The sequence below is a fragment of the Rhipicephalus microplus genome, chromosome 5 (assembly GCF_043290135.1).
Source record: "Rhipicephalus microplus isolate Deutch F79 chromosome 5, USDA_Rmic, whole genome shotgun sequence".
Classification (NCBI taxonomy): domain Eukaryota; kingdom Metazoa; phylum Arthropoda; class Arachnida; order Ixodida; family Ixodidae; genus Rhipicephalus; species Rhipicephalus microplus.
Genome location: NC_134704.1, coordinates 210396637 through 210420151, shown reverse-complemented (window position 1 = coordinate 210420151; position 23515 = coordinate 210396637). Strand labels below are relative to the sequence as shown.

The 23515-nt window shown below is 49.1% G+C and overlaps 1 protein-coding gene and 3 non-coding genes across 4 annotated transcripts in view; 3 read left to right on the top strand and 1 right to left on the bottom strand.

Moving 5' to 3' along the window:
* The window catches only part of nompB (intraflagellar transport protein 88-like protein nompB), a 1761410-nt gene that overhangs the window by 1617692 nt on the left and 120203 nt on the right, over nt 1–23515 (top strand). The gene's annotated exons all lie outside the window — the stretch shown is intronic.
* TRNAT-CGU (transfer RNA threonine (anticodon CGU)) lies at nt 13676–13748 on the bottom strand. The gene has a single exon. It is a non-coding gene; the product is annotated as a tRNA-Thr (tRNA).
* TRNAT-CGU (transfer RNA threonine (anticodon CGU)) lies at nt 14844–14916 on the top strand. The gene has a single exon. It is a non-coding gene; the product is annotated as a tRNA-Thr (tRNA).
* On the top strand, nt 15764–15836 carry TRNAT-CGU (transfer RNA threonine (anticodon CGU)). The gene has a single exon. It is a non-coding gene; the product is annotated as a tRNA-Thr (tRNA).

Here is a 23515-nt window from a genome sequence, read left to right as displayed (position 1 = left end):
TGACTTGTGCAAGAAGGTTGACCTGAACATGTCAGAGGCTGACAAAATCACGCATGTTCTAAAAGGCATCGCCGACGATGCCTTCACCATGCTCCTGGCAAAGAACCCCCGCACTGTGGCAGAAGTCATCATGTTATGCCAAAGTTACGACGAGCTGCGGCGGCAGCGCTTGATGACCCGTCGCCCGCCACCACGTGATGCTGATCTCTCGGCCTTGTCAGCAGTTCCAGACCACGCAACCTTGCTGGCCGAAATCAAGTCGTTCGTGCGTGAGGAAGTTGCCCGCCAGGTCTCTCTACTGGCTTTTGCTTCCCCACAACAAGCTCAACAGCCATCAAGTACACTTCCACCTCCGCTCCGCCGAGCCATTCAGCAGGAAATCGCGGAGGTCGTCCCTGAATACCACCAGCCACCTCCTGCATCTGTGCCACTCAGCTACGCCCAAGTTGTTGCCAGGCCGCCCCCACCGATTTCTGTCACTGTTCCGCTAAATTACACCGAAACCGTCGCGAGGCCCCAGGCCTTTGGAGAACCTGTCTCGCCTACATACGCCGGCGTCACCCACGTGCCCCGAGTGCCGCCTACCATGCACTCATATCAGCAGCCGGCTCGCCAATCGCGTTCTGCGACATGGGTGCGACCAGCAAACCAATGGCGCACTGCTGATAATCGCCCCATCTGCTTTGCTTGCGGTTGCGTCGGTCATGTGGCACGATATTGCAATCGTGTGCAGCAACCGCAGGTCACCTCCGACTTTCCCAGCCAGTCAAGCCGCTCCTATGACCAACGCCCGCCTATGTCACCGTCGTCCCGCCCCGTTCCGTCTACCCGCCGTTCACCATCTCCACGACGTCGCTCACTGTCACCGATGCGGCCACATCAACTCGAGGGCGACCAGGAAAACTAGTCGTCGCAGTCCACGAGGCAAGGGCTGCGACGCTGTCGAACTGCGGAAGCCCTCAGGAAAGCCCGTCGAACGTGATAGACGTGCTTGTGGATGGCGTTCGTGCATCTGCCCTTGTAGATACTGGAGCCGCCGTATCCGTGATGGACGAAAAACTTAGCCGATTACTGCGCAAAGTGACCACGCCGCTTTGCGGGCTCTCCCTCCGTACAGCCAGCGCCCAAAGCATTCACCCTACAGCGATGTGCACAGCCCGCCTTATGATTCAGGACGTGATGTATGCGGTCGAATTCATCATAATTTCTTCATGCTCTCACGACGTCATCCTAGGATGGGATTTTCTCTCCCGCCACGACGCCGTCATTCATTGCGCACCAGCAGAAATAGAACTCGCGCCATTCTCTTCTTTGACGCCGGCCGACAGTCCATCCGCTGCAAGCAAGTTACTCGTCAGAGACGACACTCAAGTGCCTGCAAACTCGTCTGTTGCGGTGTCGCTCTACTGCGCAAGCCTTTCTGACACCGCTGCACTCCTCTCGCCATCTCATCGAGTTTTCATAAGAAAAAGCTTGCTGGTTCCTTTCGCGACCGTGCAACTCACTCACGGCAGCACCACTATTTTTGTTGTGAACTCATCTCCGTACAGCGTTACGTTGGTGCGAGGAGAATGTCTCGGCAGCGTGGAACCCATCGAAGACGCGCAAGTTATGGATCAACCCGATGACATGCACTGCCCAAGTTCCTGTACGCTTGGTGCTGTTTCGACATCTGCTTCATCATCCGATGATATATTCGGTCCCTGCATACCCGACGACCTTACGCAGGGCCAGCGTTCCCAGCTTTTGGGCCTGTTGGAAGAATTCCGCTCTTCTTTCGATGTCGCTCAACCTTCTCTCGGCCGCACATCCACCGTTACGCATCGCATTGACACAGGCGCACAGCCACCGCTGCGGCAACGTCCATATCGCGTATCTCCCACAGAACGCCGTGTAATCAACGAGCAAGTCGACGACATGCTTCGCCGCGATGTTATTCGCCCCTCTAGCAGCCCCTGGGCATCTCCTGTCGTTCTCGTCACGAAGAAGGACGGTTCTGTGCGGTTCTGTGTGGACTACCGACGCCTCAACAAGATCACTCGTAAGGACGTGTATCCACTACCGCGGGTAGATGACGCGATTGACAGCCTGCAAGGAGCAGAATTCTTTTCATCCCTCGATTTGCGCTCAGGGTACTGGCAAGTACCTATGGCTGAGGACGCTCGACCAAAGACCGCTTTTGTCACCCCTGACGGCTTGTACGAGTTTAACGTTATGCCGTTTGGGCTGTGCAATGCGCCCGCCACCTTTGAGCGCATGATGGATACAGTTCTGCGTGACCTGAAATGGCACACGTGCCTGTGCTACCTCGATGACGTCGTCGTTTTTGCTCCTGACTTCTCGACGCACCTTCAACGCCTTCGGCATGTTTTAACGCGTCTGAGAAACGCCAGTCTGCAACTGAACCTAAAGAAGTGCCAATTTGCAGCTCGGCAGCTGACAATACTCGGCTACGTCGTGTCCAAGGACGGAATTCTCCCTGATCCAACCAAGCTTCGGGCCGTGACCGAGTTCCCCAAGCCGACATCCGTGAAGGAACTGCGCAGTTTCGTAGGACTGTGTTCCTACTTTCGGCGCTTCATTCGAAACTTCGCGACTATCATATCGCCGCTGACGAAGCTTCTCGGAAGTAACGGGCCTCTCCATTCGTGGTCATCACAGTGCGACGACGCTTTCAGAACACTTCGTCGTTTGTTGACGTCGCCTCCCATACTCCGCCACTACGACCCTACGGCCCCTACAGAGGTACACACGGATGCCAGTGGTGTCGGCCTCGGCGCTGTCCTTGCGCAGCGCAAACCAGGGTTCCCGGAATATGTCGTGGCGTACGCGAGCCGTACGCTTACTAAAGCCGAGACTAATTACACAGTCACCGAGAAAGAATGTTTGGCAATCGTCTGGGCCCTTGCAAAGTTCCGACCTTATTTGTATGGTCGCCCATTTGATGTCGTCACCGACCACCACGCACTATGCTGGTTGTCGTCATTGAAAGATCCCTCAGGCCGTCTCGCCCGGTGGGCACTTCGCCTGCAAGACTATGACATCCGCGTGCTGTACCGCAATGGAAGGCAACATGCTGACGCCGACGCCCTGTCGCGCTCTCCCTTGCCTGACGACAATGCCAACAACTCAGTGTCTCACCTTGCCATTTCTTCGATTAGCATTCATGCCATTGCTACTGAACAGCGCAAGGATCAATGGATTGCCTCACTGATAGACTTGCTGACTGATCCATCCACTCCATCCACTCGCGCGTTGCGTCGTCAAGCCCACCATTTCGCCGTTCGCGACGACCTCCTCCATCGACGCAATTACAACGGTGACGGCCGCCAGTGGCTACTAGTCATACCTCGCAGTCTGCGCTCTGACATATGCGAATTCTTTCATTCTGATCTCCAGTGTGCGCACTCCGGGGTATCGAAGACTTACCACCGCATTCGCCAACGGTACTTTTGGCGTGGCATGTACCGCTACGTGCAGAAATTCGTTCGCTCCTGCATAGAATGTCAGCGCCGCAAAACTTCAACGCACCTGTCGCCGGTAGGTCTGCAACCTCTACCTTGCCCTGCCAGGCCGTTTGGGCGCGTTGGCATCGATTTGTATGGGCCACTTCCACTAACGTCGGCTGGTAACCGCTGGGCCATTGTTGCTGTGGACCACCTCACGCGATACGCCGAAACGGCCGCTCTTCCCGCGGCTACAGCGAGCGATGTGGCTTCCTTTCTGCTCCAACGATTCATTCTGCGACACGGCCCACCCCAGGAACTGCTCAGTGACCGAGGCCGTGTCTTCCTGTCTGAAGTCGTTCAAGCCATTCTCAAAGAGTGCAACGTTGTTCACCGCAAAACTGCTGCTTACCACCCGCAGACGAATGGCCTCACAGAACGCTTCAACCGTACGCTGGGCGACATGCTCTCCAAATACGTCGCCGCCGATCACACAAATTGGGATTCCATTCTACCCTTCGTCACCTACGCATATAATACCGCCCCTCAGAGCACTACTGGCTTTTCACCTTTCTTTTTATTATATGGAAGGCACCCGTCACACACCATCGACACGATACTTCCGTACAGGCCAGATCCGTCTGAGTGGGCACCTATTTCTGCTACAGCCAAGCTTGCTGAAGAATGTCGAGCGCTTGCAAAGACCTTTACTGCGCATGATCAAGAGCGGCAAAAAAGCATTCGCGCTGACGCCAGTACTACTGCGCCCACATTCCTCCCTGGAGCGCTCGTCTGGCTCTCGATCCCTACTACTGCAACTGGCCTATCTTCAAAACTATTGCCTAAATATGAAGGCCCCTACCGTGTCGTCAAATGCACTTCCCCAGTCAACTACTTAATCGAACCCATCGAACAATCTTCGGACATGCGTCGTCGAGGACGCGACATTGTCAACGTGGAGCGCCTCAAGGCCTACCATGATCCGCTCATTGTAACCAGCTGTTAGGTCGCCAGGTGGCTCCCTTTTTGTACCCGGGGTAGTTGTGGTAAAGCCTTTGAACAGCGGGTCATCCTCTTCAGCGCCTTCTAGTGGGTCGCCCTTTTCTTAAGAAGAAGAGCAGCTCGTGCAGAGAGTCGATCCCCGCATTGACTGTCGCTGTCTTGAATCATCGCTGAGTGTCCGTCAATAAACCGCTTAACAATATATATATATATATATATATATATATATATATAATATATATATATATATATATATATATATATATATATATTTATATATATACATATATATATATATATATATATATATTGTAGTGGACATTTAAAGCACGCTTCTTTATCACCTGTACAAAGCCATCACCACCTAGTGTTCTTCATGTTCGTCGTTAGTGGGCATGACGTTTAAGTCGGTTCTGTAACTCGGAGGTAACTGTTTTTGCCACGTCTTTCAGGCCTAATAATGACGTGTAAAGGACTACGTCACACGGGGTGGAGCTTGCTCCTCGATTCCCCGTTCTTGCGCGCCCGCTTTACCTTTTGGAGCTTCGCACAAGTTGCCGTTTGGGCTACGTGTCTTCCAGCGTGCCACAGGAGGAACCCTCAGGTGCTTCTCTCTTTACTCCTGCGGCTACGACTGCTGCAGCTACTCACACTTGGATCGTGAGTGGACCCCACGCGAGTCCCATCTGCTTGCTGAACTCCGTAATGAAAGAAGTGGACGACTGGCTGCACCAATATGACATAGTGACCACAGTGAACTGTTGGGACGATCCACACATGCTCCGCCACGTCTCCTGCTATCCTATTGGCGTGGCGAAGACTTGGTGTTTTAACCACCATATCGACTTTCCCAACTGGAACATCTTTAAAGAACATCTGCGACAAGTCTTCGCTACTCCGGCAGTTCGAGCAAGTCTGGGGAAGAGAAACAGTAATGGTCGCAAACAACAATTTGGCAAGTGTTATTCCTAGTATATCGAGTATGGTGTCTCTCTCCGTCAAATCATCAATGCCTCCATGACCGAGACAGACAAAGTGCGCCATCTGCTCAGAGGCATAGGGCCTGTCGCTTTCAATACTTTGGTCGTAAAGGTCCCAAGTATCGTTGCTGACATTGTAACTATGTGCCAGCGCCTGGACGAACTCTAATACACATGACTGCAGCTGGACAACTCGCCTGCAGCCATCCATGATAAGTTACTGCAGACCCCTCGTTACGAGCCATGATCCGCACCATGATATGAGAGGAACTGCAGTTGCTGGGGTTTCCAGCGCGTCAGTTTTCTTCTTACACCACCCGTAGAAATTTACGGGACATCGTCATGGAGGAGTTGGCGTGTATGACTGGTAATGCGTGCGCAGACCCTCACGTCTCTAAAGCCCCACTGACTTACGCACAGGTCACCGCAGTTACTACAGCCTTCGTTCCACCGATACCGCCAACGACGACGCCAGCCCATCTGACATCCTTAGTGCCTAGCACGCAAAACCAGCCATACATTGCACCACTGGCGCCAGCACACCTGGCTCCCGTAATCCCCCGCCCAAGCACCCAACCTTACTATCAAACATGGCGCCCGACGAGACCTATATGCTACTATTGCGGATATCGTGAACACATCACACGTGTCTGTCGCAGCGCCAGCTAGACGAGCATCGTGAGTTTGACTCTTGCGAACGGTATGACTATGCGACAGCAGCCACTTTCTAGCAACGTCCTTACGCTACGCTTCATGTTCGCTCTTCCTCGCCATCAATCACTCCTGAAATGGCGCCTCGCTACCGTGGTGCCAGTCATCGTTCGCCATCCCTTCTCCATCGCTCCACATCGCCGCTTCGCCCAGCCTCACAGTTCAGTGACCGTCACCCTGAAAACTAAATTACGCAGCTTCTGGGGCAAAATCTTTATCAGTGAAGTAAAAAAGATCTCCCAGAACATCGTCATAATATGATATGTGTCTCGAGCAAAGGCCCTTAGTCAGGCTTTTAGCCTTTTGCATCACTCCATTTTCTCTACTGGCACAGAAAGAAACAAATAAAGAAAGAAAGAAGGCATAGAAGTGGAAGGATTATTAGACACTCGTGGTGGTTTCTCGGTCTTTCTCAGAGCATTGTGTGCGCGGCTCCGCAAAATTGCTACGCCCTAACATGCGCCTACATTGCTCGCTGCACAAGGGGACGCCATCCGACCTTCCGCCATGTGCACTGTTCGTGTCTACATTGATGGACTTCTTCATTGTGTGCAATTTGCAGTGCTTCGTTCGTGTACTTAACAGGTAATATTAAAATGGAACTTTCTTTCAACGGCGTCCACGTCCATCTGCTGCCGGCAACACGTCCTACACATGAAGGATACCGCCTATTTGCTTCACGCAGATGACGCACCACTTCATTTTAGGGGTGAAGCTCCTTATAGCGGCACCTGTTCGTCCCTCGTAGCCATTGTAATATGTAACAAGTATAACATTTTGACCTTCAAGGTGGTGCCGGTGAGAGATTTCTTCTGTGCGTTCTTGAACAATAGAAAATACTGCTCAATGTACATTCCAATGGCTGCTAATAGGGAATGTGAGACAGAAGCATTCGGCTTTTAGTTAACGCGCAAGCTGCAATCCCCATTAGCAGCCATTGGCATGTACATTGAGCACTATCTGACAGGAAAAGGTTGCTACGTTTTACTCGCTGGGCGTAACCTCCTTGGCTTTAGAAAGGTTTAGCGAGCGTTGGGCCGCAGTGCCATGAATACAGTGAGCTAGTATATACCGTGAACTGAATTGGTTAAACGTGGGGAGTTAACACGAAGCGCAAGCTGTAAGAAAGTGTGCGTGTGCCACCTCTCGTTCAGTCCTTAGAATGTCCGCTGGATGGCGGTGCTTCTATATGGAGAATATATGATGAAAAGACGCGAGATGGTGCTACTTGGAGTGTTGAATAGATGGACGAACAGACACACAGACAGATGCATGGATGGATGCACGAATGGGCGCAGTCGCGGACGCATGGACGAACGCAGGGATAGGCGCACGAACAGACGCATGGACGGTCACACAGATGGACGCATGGACGGACGAATGCTTCGCCCCACTCTCCATCATTCACTAAGTGGATATGCTACCATTTTTTATGCTGCAGAAGCCACTGAGCTACCTCCGTACAGTGAGTGAATTGTCAAACTTCTGTTTGATGTCATTGACTACGGCGATGTGCTCGTACAACCCTCCGTACGCTGTGTCACCAGAGGAATAGCCTTCGCATCAGGTCTAATTCATTTCGACAATGGTCTAATTCATTTCGAGGTCGCGCTGAGAAGGCCGTTGACAACTGATAACGTTTGACCACTAGACTCCAGAGAACAGCTCACCTGCTTGACGAAAGTGTCGGTCGTGTTGTCCCTCCTCAGTTGTTCTCGGCGTTTTTCTTCTGCTCGTTGCCTTGCTCTAGATTTTGGCTTCGGGCAATCTCTCGATTTGTGTCCGTTTTCGTTGCAGTTGAAGCATCGCTGCATAGATGGCTTCTTAAATTGGAGAGATGTAGCAGGACCTGACGTTTTGAGTAGCAATTTCATTGCTTGGAAGTCCGTCTGTCTCAGCTCCGTTTCGTCCGCGATTGTTATTGATCTTTGGCAATCTAACATTGTAGCTCTGCCAATGAGCTCGAGAATGGAGTCGCAGCACTACGCTGCTAGCGGATTTGCCCATTTATCTTCTTTAATGCCTGCCAATATCATGAAGATTCGTTCCTTAGTCCTCTGTAATACAGTGCTTTTTCCAGGATCACGTTTTTTGAGTAAACGTACTCAGTAATGAATTCTTGCCGCTGAAATGTGTGTAATGCTTGAAAATCTAGGAATACTTGCATTGTTATTTTTCATTTCAAGCATTGAAAAATTTCGCGCTTCCACAATTCCTAGTTTGCTATTAGTTTTCCATAGCTTAAGTGCCAGTCGCGTGCAGGACCTCGTAAGTGGGTGATGGCGTTCACAAGTGTCAGTGACGGTGACCAGTGAGCAAGTGACGCTATTATTTCGGTCTCAGTTGTCTAAATGTTTACGTTGGTTTGAACTGAGGCGTCATAAAATGGTATTGCTGTTGACGTGTCGTTGGTCGAATAAACTTGAATGGCTTCTCGTGCTTGACAATACACTCTGTCAATTTTGCTTGTGATTCGGTCATCATTGAGAGTAATTGCGTGATGTCACCGGATTGATTGTCGTCAATTTCCATCTTCATTACGTGCATGCTCGGATGAAATTATTCGGGGCTCGCTCATTTCATTGTTTTCGTGACGGCTGTCGTGGCGTTGGCTATCTTGTTGGTCGTTCGTCGTAGCCAGAAGTCGTACTTGACTTTGGAGGGCTTTCATTTCGGCGTGGAGTTTTGCGTTGGCAGCAGAGAGGCTCCGAATGCTTGCCAGCTCGTCGTCGCTGGTAGTTCGTCGCGTCATTGGAGGCTCCTGCGTGCCGCTAGTTCGTCGCCGTTCATTGTTTTTGATGAGTCTCGTGACGAGCTCGACCTTTCTGCCCGTGTGAGGGATGCAGCGTTGCTTGAGTTCGTCGCAAGATCTGTGTTCTCAAGTGCTTTCAGAGCTTTTCTGTCTTCGGACAAAAGCAAGTCCTTCGTCGCGATCGTTGAGTAAGCTTGGGCTTGATTTTTGGGGGCTTCGTCCATGGTGATTGCAGCAGTAGATGTCGTAATTGCAAGATACCGTTAATTTAACTGGTTCTTGGTTAATCGACATCGCCATGTCAGGGGAATACTGAAAGAAGGAATGCAAGTTTAATATTTTAAAGCAAACTGTATTAAAAGTAAACGTTACATGTCGGCTTCTGCTGTCTCGCGATTCGTCCGAGCTCGTGCCTCGGAGTTAACTGCCTTTCCAGGTGGCTCCGGCCTGACTCCACGGTCGAGAGGGGCTTTCTTTACCCCACGGGGAGCCACACCACTGCAGAAAGCACAACAGCATAATTCTTAGTATTCACTCGCAGAAAACGCGTGAGATCGGACGTATCGAGTTTCTACCAGCGTTGCACAGGGCCGAAAAGCCATAAACACTAACCTAAGAACGGTTCAGACACAAAAGGACAAACACGCACATAGAGCGGCAATGCCCCGACACTGACAGACAGGAACGACCTTTCTGCTGTTGAGAATACTCCAAAACCGGAATGCTCCTCGTCGTGTCGTTGCGTCGGAGGAGGGTCTTTTACAGTTTGCTGGACCACGACTTCACCCACAGAGGTCACCGTTCCTAGTTTCCCCTGCGTGGACTTGGTGACCAGCTCCTGAAAGGAGCGGAAGAGGACGAGGGCAAACTGGGTGACGTAGACCGGCAAAGCGATAGTAATATCGACTGGTGGTGCTGAATAGTCGAAGGACTTCGCTGCCCCATGAGATAGGCTTCGACTTCGCGGGGGCGCTCGCCGTAGCGTGGGCATCGAGAATCAGGGTGGAAGCCGCGGAGACCTAGTTGCAGGTATTGACAGTTCCGGTATACGTGACCAGCTTCGCCGCAGTGATAGCAGAGCGGACGCTACCACTTTGTCTTGAGGCAGACGGCAGACAGCAGGGTGTGCTCGGAAACCTTGCGCCGAGAAGCCGGCTTGAAGCACTGCCTTGCAATGATTGCATAGCCTGGCTACAGGTCCTGCAGAGCAGGATCTGTAGCCGGTGACACAGGGGATTGCAACGCTGCTGCGTATATGAGGACTGGGGCCTCGGGAACCGGTGGTGCAATTGGGGCCAGAGGTGTGATGGCCTGCTGGACTTCTTGTTCGATTACACCTGCGAGGCCTGGCACCAGTGGGTGGGATCCCACTACCTGAAGCTGTCGCAATTTGTCGCGAACGATACTTCTAATGAAGTCTGCGAGACCTGTCTCTCGCTCTCAGAGCCTATAGAGCATACAGTGCCCGGGATCTGGCGTTCATATATTGACGGTCGCTGCTGCAGAGTACGTTCCATCGTGGTCGCCTCACTGATGAACTCGGCGACTGTCGTTGGTGGATTGCGCACAAGTCCAGCGAAGGTCTCTTCTTTTACTTCGCGCATCAAATGCCGCACCTTCTTTTTCTCCGGCATGGCACGACCCGCTCCCTTGAAGAGACGAACCATGTGCTCGACAAACGTGGGTACTCGTGCTTTCGCCTGCTGGTTTCTGCAGGATATGGCTTTTCCAGCCCTCTCCTTCCCCTCTGCATTGCGATAGGTGTCACGAAACTGTCGGCTGAACTCTTGCCAGATTGCAAAGAAGCCCTCGTGGCTCTCGTACCACGTCTTCGAAGAATCTTCCAGGTAGAAGTGTAAACTCGGCACAGCTTGCAAACATCGTCTCATTCGTTGCTTCTGGCAACCCGATCAAAGTGGTTGAGCTAGTCATCAACATCCTCTAAGATGTGTACATAAAATGGCTTTGGTGTCTGTGGCATGAAAAACATGCGCGAGAAGAGAACCATGGGCATCGCTGGTTTGGACCGTCTGACTTGTCATCGGAGTGGCCATCTTTCTGGTTGTCGATGCCACTGGACCAAATTCAGGGAGTAACCCACGCAGGCGGTGGCTGCTTCTTGCTTTTCGAGATGTAGCTGCCTCCAATATGGCGGACACAGCCAAAGTACACGTACCCATCGTCTCCACCAGTAATGTCACGAGCAAAACAAGACCTACAGCCAAGAGTTTACCTGAACCAGAGCAACGAAAATGTTCTCTTCTTCTTCTCAGCCGAAAAAGAGTATGAGCCACAGCGGCTAGTTCATCAATGGTGGCATGCGTCAATATGTAGACAGGCATCGTGGTGCAGTGGCCGTACCGTTGCAAGTAGTCAAGTAGATGCTCCATGAGGAGTTACAACATAGTTATTTCTTTCGACGTTTCAGCCAGTGGCCAGACTCTTGCTGAAACATCGTAAGAAATAAACTAAATTTTGACTTCTTACGGAGTACCTACTTGACTAGTTGCAACGGCACACAGAAATGTGCGCCCCAGTATCTATAAGGGCAGAAATATTAACATCATCAACATCAACGCCTAACAAACTTTGTCTCGACGAAATTGTCAAGAAAAGATTTGTGGAGGAAGTCGATAACCAGCGTGACCGCCAGGCACTGCACCGTTTAGTTTTCCGGATAGACAGAAGTGGCATTGAATGGGGACGATGGCCTGCGAGGCTGCGGTGAGGGAGACGACTGGCGACGTCCTGGAGGCAAACCCCAATAACGACCGTGCGGTGACGAAGATTGGCTGTTGGACTTTCTCTACTTGTTTGGCGAGGAAGGCTGCACGGAAGATGCAAAGCGGGTGCTGTCCTGTCGGTAGAAAGGTTCAGACGACATCCGGGGTAGCGAGGATCAGCGCTAATTGAAGTACTGGACGACATGACAGATACGGTAGCAATAAAAGCGAATGGATCGATTGTCGGTGGTTCCCGCAGCAGGGTCACGAGATCGAGTCGTAAACTGCTGCTCGTGATAGGAAGAGGGTGGCCGCCATGGAACTCGCTGCGCGCTGGGCCATGCGCACACCGAGCGAATGCCTATGCTAGCGAGTTCTTGGTGAACGATGGCTTCCACCATGTTAGCAGTGAGTGGGGTCGTGTCACTTGCAGCAATGTCAGCCGGAACAGGGGCAATGGCTTCAAGTTCATGCCGCACAATTCGTGTCACCTGACCTGATGAAACTGGAGGTGGTGGCTGTGTTCTTGCAAGGTCTTCACAAGAGGACGTTGCAGCCGCATTCGCAAGGCGGGCAAACATGCACTCAATCTGCCGGCTGTTCGCTAGCTCAAAGCGCCGGCATTTCTTTATATAGGCGTACACTGTAGAATAATTTTTGCAGATGAGGAGGTTGTATGCGTCGTCCGCAATCGCCTTAAGAGTATGTCCAACCTTGTCAGCCTCCGGCATCTCGGCGTGGATTTGCGACAAAATGCTAACACATTTTCCATATACGACATGTACGACTTCGTAAGGTCTGCGGCCGAGTTGCGAGCAATATCTTTCCGGCCATTTTTCTTCCCATAAGCTTCCCAAACAGGTCCGAAATTTTCTCCTTACACGTTGCCCAACTCCCAAGTTCTGCTTCATTGTTCTCACACCAAGATTTGGCGGTTCCCCTCAGATAGAACTACAGGTTCGCCAGCATAGGAGTCGGTCCCCATCGGTGTCGAGTGAAGACAGGTTCGTACTCTGCCAGCCAATCTTCAACGTCCACTTCATCTGGACCGCCGGAACCACTAAACGTGCTAGAATTTCGCGGGGGTTATAGCACGAAGGTTCTAGTCGCAGGAGGAGATGTAGTCGCTATATAATCTCCAGCTGCAGGAACACCTTGAGCAGACTCAGACGGCGTATTTTCCGCCATCGTTGCAGAATGAACCTTAAAACGACGGCCGCTGATAAGTTCCGTTGCGAAGCGGTTACCCCGCACCTGCACCAAATGTGACAGGGCGAGGTCTATGCTAGAGTACAACGTCCACAAAGAATCGGCAGCGGAACGAGATGGCTCAGTTACCTCTCCCGCAAGCGTCTAACGCACAGGCGTCTCGGTCCTTTCTGCAAAGTGCTACGCTTTGTCCTGTCGATGGTGCACCGTAACATATATATATTATATATATATAAGGGAAAGAAGTGTATACCTAAGGGCTTGTTTTTCCGTGCTTCTAACACAATATAATGAGATATAACAGACAGTCATGCCAAGGAATGTACAGGGGGAAGTTATTAAAATCAATAGAATATAAATAAGAAGAAAGAAAAGTGGATGAAAAAAATACCAAATGTGAGCAGGAATCGAACCTACGACCTTCGAATTACGCGTTCGATGCTCTAACCACTGAGCTATCACAGCGGCCCTCCCTCCATCCACTTTTTTGGGTTTGTTTATCTGTGAATTTAGAAGTAGGAGCGACAGTCAGCGCCATCTATAAGCCAAACAACGAGTGTGAAAACACTCTGATGCGCGTGTTTGGCGTCACGTAGCACGTGAACTTAATATGAGTGGGCAGCTGATTAATTGTCCCTCTTATACAACCTAAACACACCAAGTCTGCCAGTACGAGACCCTCGTTCAATGAAATAAGGGAAAGAAGTGTATACCTAAGGGCTCGTTTTTCCGTGCTTTTAACACAATATAATGAGATATAACAGAACGTCATGCCAAGGAATGTACAGGAAGAAGTTATTAAAATCAATGGAATATAAATAAGAAGAAAGAAAAGTGGATGAAAAAATTACCAACTGTGAGCAGGAATCGAACCTACGACCTTCGAATTACGCGTTCGATGCTCTAACCACTGAGCTATCACAGCGGCCCTCCCTCCATTCACTTTTTTGGGTTTATCTGTGAATTTAGAAGTAGGAGCGACAGTCAGCGCCATCTATAAGCCAAACAACGAGTGTGAAAACACTCTTATGCGCATGTTTGGCGTCACGTAGCACGTGAACTTAATATGAGTGGGCAGCTGATTAATTGTCCCTCTTATACGACCTAAACACACCAAGTCTGCCAGTACGAGACCCTCGTTCAATGAAATAAGGGAAAGAAGTGTACACCTAAGGGCTCGTTTTTCCGTGATTTTAACACAATATAATGAGATATAACAGACAGTCATGCCAAGGAATGTACAGGGGGAAGTTATTTAGATCAATGGAATATAAATAAGAAGAAAGAAAAGTGGATGAAAAAATTACCAACTGTGAGCAGGAATCGAACCTACGACCTTCGAATAACGCGTTCGATGCTCTAACCACTGAGCTATCACAGCAGCCCTCCCTTCATCCACTTTTTTTGGTTTATCTGTGAATTTAGAAGTAGGAGCGTCAGTCAGCGCCATCTATAAGCCAAACAACGAGTGTGAAAACACTCTTATGCGCATGTTTGGCGTCACGTAGCACGTGAACTTAATATGAGTGGGCAGCTGATTAATTGTCCCTCTTATACAGCCTAAACACACCAAGTCTTCCAGTACGAGACCCTCGTTCAATGAAATAAGGGAAAGAAGTGTATACCTAAGGGCTCGTTTTTCCGTGCTTTTAACACAATATAATGAGATATAACAGACAGTCATGCCAAGGAATGTACAGGGGGAAGTTATTAAAATCAATGGAATATAAATAAGAAGAAAAAAAGTGGATGAAAAAATTACCAACTGTGAGCAGGAATCGAACCTACGACCTTTGAATTACGCGTTCGTTGCTCTAACCACTGAGCTATCACAGCGGCCCTCCCTCCATCCACTTTTTAGGGTTTATCTGTGAATTTAGAAGTAGGAGCGACAGTCAGCGCCATCTATAAGCCAAACAACGAGTGTGAGAACACTCTTATGCGCATGTTTGGCGTCACGTAGCACGTGAACTTAATATGAGTGGATGGAGGGAGGGCCGCTGTGGATGGAGGGATGGCCGCTGTGATAGCTCAGTGGTTAGAGCATCGAACGCGTAATTCGAAGGCCGTAGGTTCGATTCCTGCTCACAGTTGGTAATTTTTTCATCCACTTTTCTTTCTTCTTATTTATATTCCATTGATTTAAATAACTTCCCCCTGTACATTCCTTGGCATGACTGTCTGTTATATCTCATTATATTGTGTTAAAATCACGGAAAAACGAGCCCTTAGGTATACACTTCTTACCCTTATTTCATTGAACGAGGGTCTCATACTGGCAGACTTGGTGTGTTTAGGTTGTATAAGAGGGACAATTTATCAGCTGCCCACTCATATTAAGTTCACGTGCTACGTGACGCCAAACATGCGCATAAGAGTGTTTTCACACTCGTTGTTTGGCTTATAGATGGCGCTGACTGTCGCTCCTACTTCTAAATTCACAGATAAACAAACCCAAAAAAGTGGATAGAGGGAGGGCCGCTGTGATAGCTCAGTGGTTAGAGCATCGAACGCGTAATTCGAAGGTCGTAGGTTCGATTCCTGCTCACGGTTGGTAATTTTTTCATCCACTTTTCTTTCTTCTTATTTATATTCCATTGATTTTAATAACTTCTTCCTGTACATTCCTTGGCATGACTTTCTGTTATATCTCATTATATTGTGTTAAAAGCACGGAAAAACGAGCCCTTAGGTATACACTTCTTTCCCTTATTTCATTGAACGAGGGTCTCGTACTGGCAGACTTGGTGTGTTTAGGTTGTATAAGAGGGACAATTAATCAGCTGCCCACTCATATTAAGTTAACGTGCTACGTGACGCCAAACATGCGCATCAGAGTGTTTTCACACTCGTTGTTTGGCTTATAGATGGCGCTGACTGTCGCTCCTACTTCTAAATTCACAGATAAACAAACCCAAAAAAGTGGATGGAGGGAGGGCCGCTGTGATAGCTCAGTGGTTAGAGCATCGAACGCGTAATTCGAAGGTCGTAGGTTCGATTCCTGCTCACAGTTGGTAATTTTTTCATCCACTTTTCTTTCTTCTTATTTATATTCCATTGATTTTAATAACTTCCCCCTGTACATTCCTTGGCATGACTGTCTGTTATATCTCATTATTAAATATATATATATATATATATATATATATATATATATATATATATATATATAGGTATGGGATATGGCACAACAGAAGCGTTGTCAAGAAGGATAAATATATTCATTTCCCAACAGTTTTGGTTGGGGTCCTCCCTTCATCAGGGGATGAGTTATACTGACATGAACTTCCAAACATCGTTACAGCCGCGTCCCTCTCGCCTTGAAAGATGTTTGCGAGAGTGAGAGGGAACTAAAAAAAGGAAAAAAAAACAAAAAGGGGGAAGAAAAAAGACAAAAAAAAGAAGAAAGAAAAGAAAGAAAGTGAAATAGAGGAAGAACCATTGTCAACACTGAGAACGAAACCAACTGTCCGTGTACGTCCACATACGGTTCGTATCACGTGCTGCTCAGTTCTCGACGTGTGTCGGGCCACCCAAGATTGTCGCCGCGGTGGCGGGAAGGTCCGTGATGGCGTGCGTAAAGAAAGGGTTTCCCCTTAATGGGTCGGTCGGCTCTTTACCTTTAATCTTCGTCTTGGGTGACCCGACACACCTCGAGAACTGAACAGCACGTGATACGAACCATATGTAGACGTACATGGACAGTTCGTTTCGTTCTCAGTGTTGACAGTGGTTCTTCCTCTTTTTTACTTTCTTTCTTTTCTTTCTTCTTTTTTTCGTCTTTTTTCTTCCCTCTTTTTGCTTTTTCTTTCCTTTTTTTAGTTCCCTCACACTCTCGCAAACATCTTTGAAGGTGAGAGGGACGCGGCAGCAACGAAGTTTGGAAATTCATGTCAGTATAACTGATCCCCTGATGAAGGGAGGACCCCTCCTGAAACTGTTGGGAAAGAAATATATTTATACTTGTTGGCCACGCTCCCGTTGTGCCATATCCCGTACCTTCACGAAAACTAACTGACCCATTGAATTATTACTCCCACTTATATATATATATATATATATATATATATATAATATATATATATATATATATATATATATATATATATTGTAGTGGACATTTAAAGCACGCTTCTTTATCACCTGTACAAAGCCATCACCACCTAGTGTTCTTCATGTTCGTCGTTAGTGGGCATGACGTTTAAGTCGGTTCTGTAACTCGGAGGTAACTGTTTTTGCCACGTCTTTCAGGCCTAATAATGACGTGTAAAGGACTACGTCACACGGGGTGGAGCTTGCTCCTCGATTCCCCGTTCTTGCGCGCCCGCTTTACCTTTTGGAGCTTCGCACAAGTTGCCGTTTGGGCTACGTGTCTTCCAGCGTGCCACAGGAGGAACCCTCAGGTGCTTCTCTCTTTACCCCTGCGGCTACGACTGCTGCAGCTACTCACACTTGGATCGTGAGTGGACCCCACGCGAGTCCCATCTGCTTGCTGAACTCCGAAATGAAAGAAGTGGACGACTGGCTGCACCAATATGACATAGTGACCACAGTGAACTGTTGGGACGATCCACACATGCTCCGCCACGTCTCCTGCTATCCTATTGGCGTGGCGAAGACTTGGTGTTTTAACCACCATATCGACTTTCCCAACTGGAACATCTTTAAAGAACATCTGCGACAAGTCTTCGCTACTCCGGCAGTTCGAGCAAGTCTGGGGAAGAGAAACAGTAATGGTCGCAAACAACAATTTGGCAAGTGTTATTCCTAGTATATCGAGTATGGTGTCTCTCTCCGTCAAATCATCAATGCCTCCATGACCGAGACAGACAAAGTGCGCCATCTGCTCAGAGGCATAGGGCCTGTCGCTTTCAATACTTTGGTCGTAAAGGTCCCAAGTATCGTTGCTGACATTGTAACTATGTGCCAGCGCCTGGACGAACTCTAATACACATGACTGCAGCTGGACAACTCGCCTGCAGCCATCCATGATAAGTTACTGCAGACCCCTCGTTACGAGCCATGATTCGCACCATGATATGAGAGGAACTGCAGTTGCTGGGGTTTCCAGCGCGTCAGTTTTCTTCTTACACCACCCGTAGAAATTTACGGGACATCGTCATGGAGGAGTTGGCGTGTATGACTGGTAATGCGTGCGCAGACCCTCACGTCTCTAAAGCCCCACTGACTTACGCACAGGTCACCGCAGTTACTACAGCCTTCGTTCCACCGATACCGCCAACGACGACGCCAGCCCATCTGACATCCTTAGTGCCTAGCACGCAAAACCAGCCATACATTGCACCACTGGCGCCAGCACACCTGGCTCCCGTAATCCCCCGCCCAAGCACCCAACCTTACTATCAAACATGGCGCCCGACGAGACCTATATGCTACTATTGCGGATATCGTGAACACATCACACGTGTCTGTCGCAGCGCCAGCTAGACGAGCATCGTGAGTTGGACTCTTGCGAACGGTATGACTATGCGACAGCAGCCACTTTCTAGCAACGTCCTTACGCTACGCTTCATGTTCGCTCTTCCTCGCCATCAATCACTCCTGAAATGGCGCCTCGCTACCGTGGTGCCAGTCATCGTTCGCCATCCCTTTTCCATCGCTCCACATCGCCGCTTCGCCCAGCCTCACAGTTCAGTGACCGTCACCCTGAAAACTAAATTACGCAGCTTCTGGGGCAAAATCTTTATCAGTGAAGTAAAAAAGATCTCCCAGAACATCGTCATAATATGATATGTGTCTCGAGCAAAGGCCCTTAGTCAGGCTTTTAGCCTTTTGCATCACTCCATTTTCTCTACTGGCACAGAAAGAAACAAATAAAGAAAGAAAGAAGGCATAGAAGTGGAAGGATTATTAGACACTCGTGGTGGTTTCTCGGTCTTTCTCAGAGCATTGTGTGCGCGGCTCCGCAAAATTGCTACGCCCTAACATGCGCCTACATTGCTCGCTGCACAAGGGGACGCCATCCGACCTTCCGCCATGTGCACTGTTCGTGTCTACATTGATGGACTTCTTCATTGTGTGCAATTTGCAGTGCTTCGTTCGTGTACTTAACAGGTAATATTAAAATGGAACTTTCTTTCAACGGCGTCCACGTCCATCTGCTGCCGGCAACACGTCCTACACATGAAGGATACCGCCTATTTGCTTCACGCAGATGACGCACCACTTCATTTTAGGGGTGAAGCTCCTTATAGCGGCACCTGTTCGTCCCTCGTAGCCATTGTAATATGTAACAAGTATAACATTTTGACCTTCAAGGTGGTGCCGGTGAGAGATTTCTTCTGTGCGTTCTTGAACAATAGAAAATACTGCTCAATGTACATTCCAATGGCTGCTAATAGGGAATGTGAGACAGAAGCATTCGGCTTTTAGTTAACGCGCAAGCTGCAATCCCCATTAGCAGCCATTGGCATGTACATTGAGCACTATCTGACAGGAAAAGGTTGCTACGTTTTACTCGCTGGGCGTAACCTCCTTGGCTTTAGAAAGGTTTAGCGAGCGTTGGGCCGCAGTGCCATGAATACAGTGAGCTAGTATATACCGTGAACTGAATTGGTTAAACGTGGGGAGTTAACACGAAGCGCAAGCTGTAAGAAAGTGTGCGTGTGCCACCTCTCGTTCAGTCCTTAGAATGTCCGCTGGATGGCGGTGCTTCTATATGGAGAATATATGATGAAAAGACGCGAGATGGTGCTACTTGGAGTGTTGAATAGATGGACGAACAGACACACAGACAGATGCATGGATGGATGCACGAATGGGCGCAGTCGCGGACGCATGGACGAACGCAGGGATAGGCGCACGAACAGACGCATGGACGGTCACACAGATGGACGCATGGACGGACGAATGCTTCGCCCCACTCTCCATCATTCACTAAGTGGATATGCTACCATTTTTTATGCTGCAGAAGCCACTGAGCTACCTCCGTACAGTGAGTGAATTGTCAAACTTCTGTTTGATGTCATTGACTACGGCGATGTGCTCGTACAACCCTCCGTACGCTGTGTCACCAGAGGAATAGCCTTCGCATCAGGTCTAATTCATTTCGACAATGGCTTCGCATTAGTTTTTGCAACAAACCCGACGCTCGAAAAAATTTTGGTTACGAAGGGCTTAACGTTGGCTTGCGTTGCTACACCAGAGCCTTTCTCTGTGGAAACGTTTGAAGACGCTTCGTTTGAGGCCCTGTTACACGTTGCCCATCCACCTCCACTCTAAAAACCACCATCAGCTCTGACCTGACCCCTGTGCAGACCCAGCAAGATTTTGCTTTGCTGACTAAGCACGAAGCTTTGTTTGACGTCAATTCACCCGTATTGGCCCACACGTGCGTCACCACGCATCACATCCAGACCGAGGGTACGTCAATCATTCGTAGTCAGCCAAATCGCGTATCAGTAGCTGAACGGAAGGTTATGGACGAAAACGTTGACGACATTTATAAACGGAACATAATATGGCCCTCTGCTAGCCCTTGGTCATAACCTGTTGTCTTAGTTTGAAAAAAAAAGACGGTTCTGTGTGCTTATGTGTAGATTACCGGGCGCTAAACATGATCACGTGCAAGAATGTAATCCCTATGCCACGAATAGATGACGCATTGGATTCGCTACAAGGAGCTCAATACGTCTCGAGTCTCGATCTACGTTCGGGATACAGGCAGATGCCGATGCATGAGGACGATAAAAAAACACGATATTTTCGACACCAGACAAACTTACGAGTTCAATGTAATTCCCTTCAGCCTCTACAATGCACCTGCAACATTCAACTGCATGATTGACACCATTTTCCGTGGCCTGAAACGGAAAAATTGCCTGTGCTATTTGTACGACATCATTGTTTTCTCGTCAACCTTCTCTCAACACTTAAGCCGTTTACACCAAGCCCTTATGGGCCTTCGTGCGGCTGGCCTTCAGCTGAACACAAAAAAAGGCCCTTTTTTCAGCAAGACAATTAAGATCTTAGGCCCCATTGTGATTAAGGATGGCATTCGTCCTGATCCCGATAAAATATCGGCCGTTCTTCTATTTTCTCGTTCTAAAAGGACCAAGCACTTGCACAGTTTTCTTGGCCTGGCTTCATACGTTCGCCTGTTCACACGAGACTTTGCCTCGATAGTGGTGCCTTTCCATTAATTACTCGGTTCCGGTGTTCGCTTTGAGTGGCCTTCTGCCTGTGAATGAGCGTTTAGCCATCTGAAAAACGCCCTCTCCTGTGAACCAGTACTTCACCATTTCGGTGAAACAGCACCCACACTCCTGCATACTGACGCTAGTGGTCACGGACTTGGAGTTATTCTACTGCAGTGCAATGAATCAACACGTGAAAGGGGCGTTGCGTATGCAAGCCGCGTCTTGACCAACACCGAGAAGAGTTACATCAGTACTGATGTCATAAACGAGCGCTCCAAAAAAAGCGCGCGCCGCCTATATCTAGCGACAGTAACGATAACAAGCGCAGAGAGGCGCTTCAAGGTCAACTATAAAGATGAAAACAGGCATCCAAAGACTTCCCGGGCGCGCCATCTCTCTACCTCGAAGCGTGGTTTCACCGACCAACCTCCTCACAGGGGCGGCCAAGCAAACCCTGGAAAGTTCTGGAATGAAAGGGCGTGGTGATGCAGAGTTGCGTCATGTGTCGCAGACGGCCCTCGAAACATCTCGCTCTTACCCCAGCCTCGGAGGCGCATCGCGCCGATGGAAAAGATGAGCATTTTCTGGAATCTAGCGCGACGGGTATTTAACCGACCAGCAGATATGGGAGATCAGGAGGAGGAATTTCGCGCCAGTGTGCGTAGGGTGTTCCACCTTGTCCGCGAAGCCTTTTGTCCTCAGGGACAGAGGAGAAGGAGAAAGTATGTGCCAGAGTACGTAGGGTGTTTCCGCCGTGCCGTCGGTGAAGGTTCTGTCCTCAGAGACAAAACAGGTAATGAAGAGGATTTCCACCTGAAGGGGTGAAGACTCGTGCTACAGACAGGAGTGTGTGTCAACCGCCAGCGAGCGAAGACGCGTAGCAACAGCTGCGCGTGGGAAGCCGACGAGTTACCGGCGGAGAATTTTGGTGCTTGGAGAGCGGCCAATTGAAGACGCGAGGTTTCCGAGAAGAGAAATTTCGGGGGCAGCAGAACGACAACAGCACTGGACTTTGAGCGATTCTCGGAAGAGTATAGTTCAGACTTTTGTTCCGAGGACTTTGGACTGAATAAGTTTTCGAACCCTTTAGTCTTTAAGTGTCTTGGTAGTTCGATGCATGCGACTGCATTGTAGTGCGTATTATGGTTTGGGTCCGTTGTTTCGAGTGTGGCTTATTGTACTGTGTAGTACGTGTTTGACTGGAGACATATTGTATGAAACTATTGTTGTGTGTACATATTTGTGTATCGTTTTTATCTGCCATTATTGAGAATATAATTTTGTTTTGTTTATCAACTCTCATCCCTGGCTCGTTCTTTGGGCCACAGCCATCGTCCGCTGGCGAGCCAAATAGGACCACTTGTAAATTGTCCACGCTTCGTGGTGCAGTTCGGGGGGCTGATATTTCGGTCCTTGGAATCAGCCCGGTGATCGCCTCCCTAATTTACGGGATCTGTGACAACTATACAGGAGTGTTTAGCTGTCGTGTGGTTGGTGCAGAAATTTCGAACTTATCTACAAGGCCATCATTTTACCATAGGTACAGACCACCATGACCTATGTTGGTTTTACACACTCAAGAATGTGTATGGACACCTTGGTCTTTAAGAATACGACTTTACCATTACCTACAAGTTCGTTAAAAGGCAGCAAAACGCAGATGCTTTTTTTCGCTGCCCACTTCCTATGGCGCCGTTCACTGCTTCCGCTAATAACTTGAGCGAGGAACACTTGGATAGTCCTTCCGCATCTGTTTCGTCCTTAGCGGCAAGACAAGATCCCTCCTGACGACCACGGCTTCATCATAACGCATCAACTCGCTGACGCTCACTGTAAACGCATCATAGATCGCCTTAAGGGGAAATCGCGACCACCTAATACCCGCCTTCGGTGACAGCTCAGACATTTCAAGCTTGATAAACATGTTCTATACCATCATATTGTCACGTTACAGCGTAACTGTAAGCTGCAGATAATGGCACACAAGGACGTGAAACTGATTCGAACAACGGCAGTATGACTATTGTTTTTTCTGCACGCGCATCTTTGTCCTCTTCCGAACAGCGGCACATACAAGCATGCCAGCATCTGTGTAAGTAATACTTGTAGAACTTGTACTAGTGGCATTACCCCCTTCCCAAAGGACATCGTCCCGATGTCAAAGCATAATTACCAGATGAAAAGATGTACGATAAGCAGTACACAAATGGTGTTCACAATCGCTGTAAGTCTACTTAAGGGAGTGTGACGAATAGTCAGCGTTGGTGAAATGGCTTCATCCTCGAAACATGGACGATGTGTCGCCGTTGTGAACGGCGGGATTGACGAGCCATGTCCTCGTCAAGAACCTCGTAGTTCACTTCGCTGAGACGACGGAGAACTCTATAGGGAGCAAAATAGCGGCGTAACAACTTTTCCGACCGGCCCCGTTGTCTAATAGGAGTCCACAACCATACTCGTTCTCCGGGTTGGTAAGAGACATCGCGACGACGAGCGTTGTACCGCGGCGAGTCGATGCATTGTTGCTTAAGGA